Below are 11,642 nucleotides of genomic sequence, written 5' to 3'. Positions count from 1 at the left end.
ATGGTCCCTAGCAAATCCCATTTTAGGGATATTATTATAAATTAAGAGAAGTGATATATCCGCCCCCACCCTTTTTTATTACTTGGGACACCCAGGAGCAGTGTAAGTGGCAATCAGCCCCTCTCATTGAATCCTTTATGAGGTGAAGTACATCAGCCCCTCTGCAGTCATTGATTCACTGCTGCTGGGTGTCCTACTATTAGTGTTGCCACACTTGCTACTGCCACGTTAGAGTCCATGGCTGTAATGATCACCACAAAAAATTCCAATGAAGAAACTGAATAATGTTTTCTGCGTACCTACATAGATAATCAGTATGCAGTTACATACTTATATATACTTTGGACAATATGGTTCACCTATTTGTACTTTGAACAACGTTTCTTTAGAACCTCTCTTATATTTTATATTATTGGATTTTTTTAAGTAATAAAAATAAGATAATCCTGACTTTTACACATTTTCTTTATGAGGTGATTTCATCTCTGTCACGAGACTCACGACTAAGTGCATCGCCGAAAATCAGCCCATTAATTCTCTTGTGTGGCTGAGATTAAAACAACGGTTTCTTAGTTAGACTAATCTCAGTCTCACTTGCGTTCTCGGGAAATCAAATCCCCGGGAAAACACCTCTTTTTTTTTCCTGAGAAAGCTAAAATAGTGGTGTTCACTTGTTTTCCCGAGAAACTAACAGGATTAGGTGGAAAATGTCAAAAATGACATGGAAAATCCCAAAAATGACATGGAAAATCCCACAAATGATGTGGAAAAGAGTCTTTTCTCGTAAGTGTGAGAAACCATTTCCCACCATTTTGATGAGATTTGCTTTCCCGGGAAAACAAGTGAAAAAAGATGGGCAAGCAGTTTCTCGGGAAACCTTTTCCTGCACCGTTCCTGCGCCCGTGAATAAGCACGGGAAACCTTTTCCTGCACAATTTCTCGGGAAACCTTTTCTTTTCCTTTTGCCACGTCAGTTTCTCGGGAAACCTTTTCTTTTCCTTTCTCGGGAAAACAAGTGAACAGAGGGAATAGGCTGATTTGAGGCGACAGACTTCCGTTGCGACATAGGCATCTTTATAGCAATTACACACCTTATATTTTTAAACTTTGGCTCTTTCTTTATAGCACCGTGCGAGTGGAACCGCCCTTGATATTTGATCCAACAGTAGCCCACTTTTTAGGAGGCTGGTGTTGGATCAAATATCAGGGGTGGTACTTCCATCGTACAACCTGCATAGGACTTGACGGTCAGGCACCATATAATTTCCCATTTTCACATGGGTATGTAATGATGACACGGCTTTATAATTAAAAAAATTTCGATATTGACGGTCGCACATTTAAATATTTGGTGATGATAAATTCACACCCCATTTAGGAGGACCCCCACCCGTTTAACGTGAATTGACGTCAAAAAAGCATCATTGACGTCTCTGTTCACTTGTTTTCTAGCTGCAGGAAAAGAATCTGACGTGAAAAACTGGAAAAGAAAGGAAAAGAAACTGTGAGAAAATTCTTAAGAAAATGGATTTTCTCGTTGTTCACTTGGCCGAGAAAGGAAAAGAAAGTATGCAAGCAAAGTGGTTTTCTCATGAAAATGGATTTTCTCATCCTTTTGGTGAGAAAATTTAGAGGGAAAGTGCAAGAAAGTTGGTTTTCCACGTAATTATTTATATTTTCCACGTCTGTAAATCCGCTTTCCCGAGATAACGAGTGAACGGCGGAAAATGTCCAATCATATCCAATTTGGAGAAAATTTGGTTTACTTTCTTCTCCTATCCTTTCTCAAGAAGGTGAGTGGCTGCGAATTTATAATCTCCCTAAATATTTTCCACAATCTTACTTTATATTTAAGAGTGACACTCTTAGCCAACTATAGTTAACTATCAAACGATCAAACCAAAGCAATGAATCACGCCCTTGTGGCCCCATGTTTGGTTAATCCGGACCGTTTATTTGGTAAGCCTGGCTTTGAGATCAATTAAAATCAAGCACGCCCTTGTGTGCACGTTAGGTATTTTTTCTCTGTAGACCTCCATGTCTAAGAACAAAGACTTGACTTGACCAATTGATATAGAGGCTTAGACTTCCTTCCTTTAAATATATAATATAATATAATGGGATATGCTAGCGTCCAACCCAGAAGGCATTTCGCGGATGGTCTGTTGCATCTGACAGCAGCCACATATCAGATGCAACAGACCATCCGCGAGATGCCTTCTGCGATGGACCCTAGCAAATCCCATAATATGAAATTACAACGCCTACAAAAAAAGAGTTAAGCAAGAGAGGAATTTGAAGGAGGGTAGTAGTAGTAGTAGTAGTCTCCGACCATCTTCATCCTCTCCAATCTCCCTGTCAATCTCTACTTCCCACACTATGAATTTCTTTATCTTATCCTTCACCACAATCCTCCTCTTATCCTACGCACCCCCTCTTTTTGTTTCCCGCACCTTAACCGAATTCATCTACCCAAACTTCACAGCCTCCTCCTACCAAGCCTCCTTCCTCTCCTCCCCAAATGGAACCTTCCAAGCTTCAATCTTCAATCCTCTCTCTCAACAATCCAACTTCTATCTCTTAATCCTCCACGTGACCTCCAACACCATCTTTTGGTCCACTAATCGCAACCGTCCAATCTCCAGTACAGGCACCATGTCTCTCACTCAATGCGGACTCTCCGTCTCCGAATCTAACGGCACCGTTTACTGGTCCACCCCTCCATTAAATTCCCCCGTAACGGCGTTACAACTTTTAGAAACCGGGAATCTTCTCTTACTCGATCGATCCAACGGTTCCCTTTGGCAGAGCTTCGATCATCCAACGGACACCATCACTATCGGACAAAAATTCTACATCCAAACCCCACCGTTAGCCAATTCCGTTTCCGGACCGATTTATCGGCAGGAGATTATCGGTTTTCAATTACAAATTCCGATTCCGTTTTACAGTGGAGAGGGATGGACTACTGGAGACTGTCTATGGATCCTCGGGCATTCAAGGATTCAAATTATGATATCTCTTATTTACAAATAAACAATTCTGGTCTGTTTTTATTTTCCGGCGACGGAATTACTGTTGTTTGGCAGGTGAATTTACAGGAAACAAATTTCCGGCTCGCAGTTTTGGATTCCACCGGAAAATTCAGTGTCTAGAGTCTCTTTGGGACTACTTGGAATGAGGAATTTGCGGCGCCATCGGACAATTGCCGGCTGCCATTATCGTGCGGTCCGATCGGAATCTGCACCGTTGAATCCTATTCTGTGTGTTCGTGTCCATCTTCCTTCTATTCTGCTTCTAATCGTGGCTGTATACCGGCAGGTGGGTCCGAATTGGCAAACCCTAACTGTAATTCAAAAGGTTCAATTTCGTATATTGGACTTGGAGGCGGTTCTCATTACTTTGCTAGTGATTTCTCAAATCCTACGGTTTCTGGTTCGGATTCTCCGTCCTGCGAGGATCTGTGCAGTAGGAACTGTTCTTGTTTAGGTTTTTTCTATAGTGATTCTTCTTCTTCATGCTATATACTTGAAGATCAGTTAGGTTCAATGTTCTATAATGATACAGTAGAAAAGGGTAATGTGGGTTATATTGAGACATTTGTTATGTCCTCTAAGTCGAGCTCTAATGGCAATTCGGGCGGAGGTTTTCCGATCGCCCTGTTGATCTCCTTGCATAGTACAGTGGTCTTTCTAATTATGATTTTTGTAGTTGTGGTGCTGTGGAGAAGATCGAGAAATTCAAAAATCCCAGTGGATGAGTTTGATAACATCTTAATTCCAGGGTTGCCTGTGAGATTCAATTATGAAGAACTGGAAGCAGCAATGAATAATTTTAAAAATCAGATTGGGTCGGGTAGATTCGGATCGGTCTATAAGGGCACACTCCCAGACAAGACTCTCATTGCCCTAAAGAGGATCGACAATGTTGGCATTCATGGGAAGACGGAATTCTTGACTGAGATTGCGATAATCGGAGGAGTTCGCCATATTAACTTGGTAAATCTTCTAGGATTCTGCGCACAAGGAACAGAAAGGCTTCTGGTTTACGAGTACATGAACAAAGGTTCATCGGACCGAGCCCTTTTCGGGGCAGGACCAGCTTTGAAATGGCAAGAGAGGATGGGAATTGCATTGGCTACGGCGAGAGGGCTCGCATACTTGCACGGAGGATGCGGACGCAAGATCATTCACTTGGACATTAAGCCCGAGAACATTCTCCTACATGATCATTTTCAAGTGAAGATTTCGGATTTTGGGTTGTCTAAATTGATGGGCAGGGCACAGAGCAATCTAATATATTCACCACCATGAGAGGGACTCGTGGGTACGTAGCGCCGGAGTGGCTGACAAACGCCGCGATTTCAGATAAGACCGATGTGTACAGTTATGGTATGGTGTTGTTGGAGATTATAAGAGGGAGAAAGAATTGCTCAGCTCGGACCCAGTACATTTATGATCAAACTGATGAAGGGTTCTCATCATCGCCATCTTCTTCTTCGTCTTCCATTTATTTCCCATTATTTGCATTAAAAATGCATGAGCAAGGGCAGTATCTAGAGCTTGCCGACCCAAGACTAGAGGGGCCAGTGACGGAGGAGGAAGTAAAGAAGCTAGTACAAGTTGCATTGTGTTGTATTCATGAGGAACCGTTGCATAGACCGAGCATGGCGAATGTAGTGGCAATGTTGGAAGGGGGGATTGTCGTAGGCCAACCGAGGGTGGAGTCCTTGAACTTCTTGCTGGTCCCTGGTAGGGGGTCCACCGAGCCCACTTTGCTCAATCGAACGTCCGATACTTCGTTAGCAACCTCGACTACGGGAACATATAGTGCAAATTCTTACCTTTCCTCGCAGCAGATTTCAGGTCCGAGATAGCACTCCAATTCGGCAAAAGAACTGTTACATGGATTCAACTTTGTAGTCATGGGAAGGAGTCCTGTTAGTATGTACATTGGTTTTCCATTCTACACAAGTCTGGTTCTTGTTGAGGGCAAGGAGAGAATACTACGTCAGATTACTTTCCTTTTTATTGAAATGTGGTGTGAATGAGCCTCGATAGCTTTATCAAGTGAAATGAGTTTGTTGTAGAGGTTTTGTATTGGCTTCCCTCTAAATTGGAACACTATATTGGATTTGGTTTTAGCCTTGTAAAATCTCTATAGCAGGGATACTTGTTTAATAAGCTTGATGGTTTTTGCAAAATGGCTTGAAGGTTGTTAGCTGTTCTTTAGAAGGAAGATGAGGAATACTAAGCACAGTCCCAACTATGTTGATCATTGTTACATAAAGCGATGATCTAAATCCCCAATCTTGCCAATCTAAGTTTGAAAAACCATGATTAAAATGTTTATTGGTTTTCAGGATGCCGTTTGTGATCCTCCGCTATGATCCACGCTCCAATTGTTGCCATTACTATGCTCTGAATACTTTTAGTGGTGCAACTCGGGTCGGGTTGGATCAGGTTGGGGCCAACCCTAGCCTAATCCGAGTTAGCATTCCCTCAACCCTAACCTGACTCATTCCTAGTCCTGGAAGTGCCTTTTGAAACCTAATCTTGCACTAAAAACATATTTAGAACGCTAGTTACTCCGCTTGCCTTCCCTGTTTGTCAGTCCAACATTTTGTGACATTTGTAGCTCTTATGGTATTTTTCATTGTGGCCTGGTGGTCACGGGTTCGAGTCACGGAAACAGCCTCTCTGCAAAGCAAGGGTAAGGCTGCGTACATCTAGCCCTCTCCAGACCTGGCAATGACGGGAGCCTCGTGCACTGGGCCGCCCTTTTTATGGTACTTTCTAATTCCAAGCAACCAAGTACTGCTCTCTATTTCATACCCACCTTCTATGATTATCATGTTCTGGCCGTTGATGATATCCTCACGATCCAAGATTGAAACCCACCAAGGCTTTGATACCATATGCATAAATATACCAGTAAATAGAAATCATCAAAAAATCTACAAGAAGAGTAAGAAAAAGAACAAGAGTAGAATAAAGAGTAGAATAAAGAATGCCCTGTAGAAAAAAAGACAAAATATGCAATAACGACTTTTATAGAAGTGCTCTGAAATCCTTTCTTATGAATCAATCCCTACAGTTGGATGTGATCCAAAATTTCACAAGAATCAGTCACATAAAGATCCACTCTAAGTTGCTCCCACTTTGGCAATAGAGGAAAGTGTCTCTAGTTGGCCGACTAGAGAACCTTTCTAGTCCGTGCCAAAAATACAGTTGGGGGCCCACATTGTTTGGGTGATGCAAACCATTCATTTGAGCGGCACTGACATGGATAGGGTGTGTCAAAAGAATCAGCTCCTTAGGATCATTCCAACCCTACGATTTGTGGAGGTTGAAATGGACAGCTATAAACCTACACAAATCAGTCCATTTTTTAGCTCTACAAATCAAGGGTTAGGATGATCCTATGGAGCTGATTTTTTCGGCAATTTTAAAACTAGAGATTGTCGCTAAATTGAAATTGGTTTCTTCGACAATTAGATCAATTTTCTTGTTTTTATCAGGAAGATGCCCCTCTTTCACACAAAATACATGTTTGGCAATCATGGAACTTTTTTCCTGAATTTTTTTCCCTTCAAAAACAATTTTTAAGGTATACTACTTACTGCCTTCTCTAATTGCTGTAGCTATATGTATGGGACCAATCAGAACATATTCCACTTCTTGTTAAGAATAAAGCTGCAGAAATTCTGTTTGGAAACATTACTGCTGAGAGTGTCTATGCATGCTATCAAGGGAAAAAGAAGGATCAGCTCCCTGATTGTGAAGGTAATATGAGTGCCAATGATCATTCTAAAGCTTCTGGGAGAGAAGGAGGTGTGAATGTTGAATCACTGAATGTAAATGAAAGCCAGCAACAACAAAAATTCAGCTTAACACTCCATGAATTTTATGTTTGAGAATCAATATAAGTTGCAAATATATTTTATTTTATTCCATGCTCTGGACCTAAAAAAAAAGTATCTTTGCTTTCTTTTTATTTTATTTCAAGGAACCTATTTTCATGGCTTGCAGACTGGTCTTAATACACATCATTTTACTTTTATTTTTTTTGTTTAAATGTGCAGCATTTTATGCATTACTTACCATACTTTCTTGATTTATGGGTAAAATAACAGTTTCTGTATTTCCTAAAATAGTTTCTTTAACTCATGCATATGATTTATGGAAAGAAAAGGGTTTTAATCTCTAAAATCCAAAAATGTCTTGAGAATCATCACTAATTTTGCTTTTAATCATTCATTTTGTAAGCAACTTATCGAATAGTTGAGATTTTCAATAAGTTGTGCTTTATTTTATCTTTTTTCAATATCTAAGATTTGCAACTGTAATCAACAAATGGATAGAATTACCTGAATCCTGATCAATTCTCTCTCTCTCTCTCTGGAAGATGGCCCTCTCTCAATTAAAATACTTGTTTGCCAAACCTTGAAATTTTTTTCCTGAATTTGTTTAGGAAAATGCTTTTTTGAGGTTTACTAGATCCTTTTCAGGTAAAAATTACTTCGGGTAGAACTTTCAACATACTTGTAAAACTTTATGAATTTTTACCTTGAGGCCATACTTGGCAATTGGAAAATATTAGGCTCAGTTTGGATTGTAGGAAAAATATTGCTTGATAAAAATAGTTTTTTAAGAAACTTTTTTATTTCCACAATATAGTAGGAAATGATTTGTGTGTGTGTGTGTGTTTTGGGGGGGGGGGGGGGGGGGGGTCTTTTTATGCACGTATGAGCCAAAAGACGTATGAATGGGCCCACTTTTTCAATGATCCAAAGTGCCAGTGGGGCCTACTTGATGAACAATCAAAACCATTAATCTTTTAGTTCTTGTCATGGATGGGTCATATGAGAAAATCCATTCGCACCAGATGATCCTAACCCTCTAGTCTATGACACATCTAATACTTTGTACTTCAACTTGCGCATGTAAGGACCTTCATTTTATAGGCTTATATATCAAGGTTTTCATATGATGGATGCCCATTCTTTTCAATGGTAAAAGTGGAGGCCACTTGCTCAATGATTTTAACACTCAGATTTGTAGAGGACTTCTTGTTGAATACACACCATGCTTTCATATTTTTTGACAGTCTATTTAGTGGTCAGCAATTGGAGGATTAGAAATATCCATGGTTTTAAATTTCGACAGAAGAAATTTCGGATTTCGGTCGTAACCGAAATCGAAATCACACATACCTAAAACATTACTTTTGCAGGCAAGCTGTTGCATGAAACAAATTTTTGTCTTATTCGTTTAAGTCATATGATGTGACTGCTCTCTCATGCAACAGCTGCCTTCTACAATGGTCCATAGCAAATCCCATTTTAGGGAAATCATTATAAATTAAAAGAAGTGATATATCCCCCCTTTTTTTATTACTTGGAACACCCAGGAGCAGTGTACGTGGCAATAAGCCGCCCCATTGAATCTTTTCTGAGGTGAAGTACATCAGCCCTTCGGCAGTCATTGATACACTGCTGCTGGGTGTCCCACTATTAGTGTTGCCACACTTGCAACTGCCATGTTAGAGTCCATGGCTGCAACGATCACCACAAAAAATTTCAAAGAAGAGACTGAATAACATTTTCTACGTACTTACATAGAGTATGCAATTACATACTATATATACTTTGAACTAGGGCTGCAATAGGGTCGGGTTTTTCAAAACCCTAGCCCAACCCTGGATCCCATTATCTCGGCCCTGACCCTGAGTCAGGACCGAAGAACCTCAACCCATGGCCCGCCCTAGAGGGCTCAGTGCTGGCCCTAGCCCGCCATGATTGGCCCTGATTGGGCAGGGCAGGGCCGGCCCTAATTGACCCTAGTGCAAATACCTGTTAACTTGTTAAGAGTACCAAAAATAAAGCAACCACTTATCATATAGAACAAAATGATCAATAAACAGAGAAAGGGAAAGGGAACAAAATAAGACAATATGAATTCAACAACATGACGGGCAACAGAGACAATTAATAATAATAATCTAAAGAAACATCAATCCAAGATAATATAAAACATTAGCAAAAGAAACATGCATAGATGATTCACTTCTATAATAGAAAACTTAGGGTCGGGTCGGGTCGGGTCGGGTCAGGGTAGGCATTAACCCAGAACCTAACCCAACCTGAGTCAAGGTTTAAAAAAATGAACCCTGACCCGCTCCTAGGGTTGGAAAATCCAGTCCGGGGTCAGGGATGACAGGGCCATACTTGCACCCCTACTTTGAACAATATGGTTCACCTATTTGTGGTTTGAACAATATTTCTTTAGAACCTCTCTTATATTTTATATTAGGGATTTTTGCCAAATAGACTGAAAACTAAACAAGCTCCCTTTTTCTTTTTTTTTTAAAGGGAAATTATATCTCATTATGTTCAGATGACAACCTTAACCTACAAAATGGGAATTCAAATGATCACTCAAATGATGGAAAAGAGAATATAATCCCCATATACCGTATTCTATTCTTGGGTATCAGACCTCCACGACAAGGCTGTTAGTTTGCTCCGTCGATTTTTTTTTAATGACAAACTTACCCTTAGTTGTAAGTGATTTTTCCAACCAATATACCACGTTTTATTTTCTCTTCCGCTCTTCTCCTTGTTCACAAATGAAACCCTAACCCTCCTATTCTCTCTTCGCAATCAAAACTAAACCTGCACCTAGTAGCCGAGATTGCCATTTCTCCATTGGAGGGACTGTCCAAGGTAAATTTTTTCTCCTGATTTCTTATAGCCGGTTGCCGTTTGGGATTCTTTTGGTAGATGTAAAGGTGGGAAAGAAGGGGTGTGAGGGTGGGAGAGTAGGGTTTCCGTTGGGATTTCTTACGCCTGTTTGGTCCGGACATAATCGGTTCTCAAAATCCAAAACAAACAATGCATACGAAATTCAGACTGTTCAGGTAGTTAAGGTCCCTATTCGGCATCGAACCTAGCAAATCAGCGGTTCGAATCATGGGGCCCACTTTATATTTTGTAGTCTTATAGACTAAACTAGCAAATCAGCGGTTCGGATCATGGGGCCCACTTTATATTTTGTAGTCTTACAGACTAAACTACTCATATACCTATGATGGAAAGCTAGGCACGTGTGAATGTGTGATTATTAAAGGCATCATCTTATGGGGCTAGCCGGGAGGGTAAACTTGTCATTTTGTAAGTCTTTACTCTTTACAACAAAAAGTACCGTGAGTATAGTTTAGGGACCTTGTGGCAATAATTTTTAAAAAGTAATACTTGGTGGACAATATCAAATTTCTAAGGACTGTTTGGGTTTATATTCTTTGTAGGAGGGACATTTTTGGCAAAACGCCCTTTATATTATTGGATTTATTTTAGGTAATAAAAATAAAATAATCCCAGACTTTTCACATTTTCTTTATGAGGTGATTTCATCTACGTCACGAGTAAGTGCATCGCCCAAAATCAGCCCATTAACTCTCTCGTGTGTGGCTGAGATTAAAACAACGGTTTCTTAGTTAGACTAATCTCAGTCATTCGTAGGAAAGTGAATGGGCTGATTTGAGGGGACAGACTTCGTTGCGACATAGGTCTCTTTATGGCAATTACACACCTCATATCTTTAGACTTTGGCTCTTTCTTTATAGCACAGTGCGAGCCCTTGATATTTGATCCAACAGCAGCCCACTTTTTAAGAGGCTGGTGTTGGATCAAATATCAAGGGTGGTACTTCCATCGTACCACATACACTTGACTTGACGGTCATGCACCATATAATTTCCCATTTTTCACATGTGTACGTACTGATGACGCGGCTTTATAATTAAAAATATTTCGATATTGAATTTGACGGTCTCACATTTAAATATTTGGTGATGATAAATTCGCACCCCGTGTAGGATGATCCACACCTCTTCAACGTGAATTGATGTAAAAAAAGCGTCGTTGACGGTCATGTGTACGTACTGATGACGCGGCTTTATAATTAAAATTATTTCGATATTGAATTTGACGGTCTCACATTTAAATATTTGGTGATGATAAATTCGCACCCCGTGTAGGATGATCCACACCTCTTCACCTTAAACGGGCGGGAATTTATCATCTTCCTAAATATCTTCCACAATCATACTTTCTATTTGAGAGTGACACTCTTAGCCAAACTATAGTTAACTATCAAACGATCATACCAAATCAATGAATCAAGCCCGCTATCACATAGTTGGCCCCATGTTTGGTTAGTCCGGACCGTTTATTTGGTAAGCCTGGCTTTTAGATCAATCAAAATCAAACACGCCCTTGTGTGCACGTTACGCTTGTTTTTTCTTTGTAGTAAGCCTGGCTTTTAGATCAATCAAAATCAAGCACGCCCTTGTCTGCACGTTAGGTTTAATTTTACTTTGTAGTAAGCTGGAATGCTAGCGTCCGAGTCGACCAATTGAACAGATGAGGTAGACCTCCATGTCTGAGAACAAAGACTTAACTTGACCAATTGATATAGAGGCTTAGACTTCCTTCCTTTAAATATATAATTATCTATATATAATAAAGAGGAAGGGGTTTACTGTTCACCGCTGATGTGGCAGCCCTCCCCTTCCTCCTTCGAGTCTACGTGGCTTCTAAATTTGGTACGTGGCATCAAATTTCTCAAATTTGTTTTGTA

At 40.2% G+C, this 11,642-nt stretch overlaps 1 pseudogene; it reads left to right on the top strand.

Annotated features, from left to right (window-relative positions):
• The first annotated feature begins 2,323 nt into the window (after positions 1-2,323).
• On the top strand, positions 2,324-5,135 carry LOC143848533 (G-type lectin S-receptor-like serine/threonine-protein kinase At5g35370 pseudogene; annotated as a pseudogene).
• The last annotated feature ends 6,507 nt before the right edge of the window (positions 5,136-11,642 follow it).

Source organism: Tasmannia lanceolata, unplaced genomic scaffold, assembly GCF_043159265.1.
Source record: "Tasmannia lanceolata isolate RefF3 unplaced genomic scaffold, GAP_Taslan_0.1 ptg000016l, whole genome shotgun sequence".
Lineage (NCBI taxonomy): Eukaryota > Viridiplantae > Streptophyta > Magnoliopsida > Canellales > Winteraceae > Tasmannia > Tasmannia lanceolata.
This window is presented reverse-complemented; position numbering and strand designations above follow the sequence as displayed.